Source organism: Triticum dicoccoides, chromosome 6B, assembly GCF_002162155.2.
Source record: "Triticum dicoccoides isolate Atlit2015 ecotype Zavitan chromosome 6B, WEW_v2.0, whole genome shotgun sequence".
NCBI lineage: Eukaryota > Viridiplantae > Streptophyta > Magnoliopsida > Poales > Poaceae > Triticum > Triticum dicoccoides.
In genome coordinates, this window is record NC_041391.1 from 670,677,593 (window position 1) to 670,679,860 (window position 2,268).

Sequence of the window (2,268 nt, forward strand, 5' to 3'; positions counted from 1 at the left end):
GAGGAGGGGAGGATTGCTGCGGCTGGTTAAGGGAAGGGGGGTAGGCTGCCGAATTTGGAAGGGGGGTCCATATATAGCAAAATTGCTAGGGTTTGGGGGTTAGGAGGGGTTTCGGGACCCTCGGATCGTGATCGAGCGTCTCCGGATAGAGGGGAAACTAGGTGGGCTGCGGTGGGCTGTGAAGAGAGACCTTGAGCTGAGAGGAGAGGAGAGAAGAGAGGCCCGGCAACAGTTTCGGAGACCGAAAACGTCCGACGATTAAACCGGCAACGATGCCGCTACGGATGACGGCTGGGCTATCAACCGGACTCCGAATGCGACGAAACTTGGCAGGCGGCCTGTCTACACTATAATAAGACCGCGTGACAAGTTGCAACCCATTCCGAGAACATTTTTATGCCACTTATAAAATAATATTTCGGAGGTGCCGCGGGCGCGTGCGAGTGTGGTCGGGCTCAGAACGGACAACGGAGAGAACCGGCAGAACCCGAACGAATGCAAGTTTTATGAAAACGATGCCGATGCAATGCGCATGATGCCATGAGACGAGATGCATAACAAGAACAAAATGCAAAACAACAGACAAAAACCCAACCATGGAGGAAATAATAAATCACATCGCCGGAAATGGCAAGAGTCGGAGTTACTAATATGGAAAGTTGCATCCGGGGCGTTACACCTCAGTGCAATGGCCATGGTAAAAATTGGCATGAACGAGCTCTTCAAGAAGTCCAGCGTGATCACCGCAAATAGCAGCGACTTGCACATCATGTGGTTGTTGGGAAATGTAGTACTAGAAAACAAAAAAAATATCGTCCAACGGATCAAGGTCCCAGATCACTATGAAGATGCATACAAGGTTAGATCGGATCGTTACCAACTTCAAGTTGTAGTGGAAGAAGAGTTGGTGTAGATCGTTGATGAAGTCCCTCGAACTATTCATGAATGATCCCTCTAAAAATGTATTGAAGCACGACCACTCTACGGATTGCACATGTACGGGATTGGCGAACTGACATTGCTTCATTGCCTAGAGATTTGTGTTGCCGGAGAACTAGAAGAGGGGGAAGACAACCTCACGAGGCTTCTCTATTATGAGGACTAGAGAAAACTAGAGAGAACTAGGTAAGTCTATATCAAAACTAGAGAGAACTAGATAAGTCTAGATCAAAACTAGAGAGGAACTAGATCAAGTCTAGATCAAAACTAGACTTAATAAAAAAAACTCGAGCCCCACACTATACTTCGTTACACACATGACCCCCGTGCAGATCACATTTGCATGCCCCTTTGTCTGCTAAATTTCATATTTCTTAACTATGGTGGAACTCAAAGAACTGAAGCACTTCGTTGGCCTCTCAACCAGTATACTCAGGAGCAACATAGAAGGATCACAAATTGCCAAAACTTTGTATCAAAATTCCACCATGTTGTCAAGATAAAAAATATGCATATTCAGGGGGAGCAACAAGAAAATTAGGTGATAGATTTCATCTACTACCCACACACAAAATATTTAGTAATAGATCTCATCTACTCCATAAATATATTGTGCAATACCCATATATCTCATGCATTCTTGATCGTAACCTGCATCTACACATAAGCGGCTCCTGATGCCACTGTAGGGTAATTAATGCAGCAGAAAACAAAAAATTCCGTCCTACGAACCAGCCCAGGACCACTATGAAGATGCATACAAGGTTTGATAAGATTGTTACCAACTCATAGCGTAGCAGAAGTAGAGTTGGTGAAGATCGTTGGTGCAGATCCCCGCAGCTAGGAATTTACAACCTCCCAACCGCGAGGATTTTCTCCCTCGAACAGTCCCTCAGTCGGTCCCTCAAACAGTTCCTCAAATAGAAGATCAAACATATGATCTCTCTACCGGGTTGCACACATACGGTGTCACCTATCTAGCAGGGCTTCACCGTCTAGAACTAATCCCTACAGGAGACCAGGCATCCTTGCGCCACTACGAACTATTTCATGGAGGGAGATAAAGAATGACAAATCATTGCATGCCGCATGGTAAGAAACTTGGATGAAGTGGAGAGATCCTTTCCACCTCTATTTATAGTGGAGGAAAGGGTGGAGGAGGGCTTGAGATGGCAGCCCAAAAAGGGGGGCTCCAAAAGATGCTCCCACCAAAGGTGGAAGGTTGCCCCATATGGGGCCCTCCTCCACATGATGGCCGGCCATGGGACGACCCCAAGGGGGGCCCACCCACTTCCAACACCCCCACCATTCGTGGGGGTTGCCTCCTCA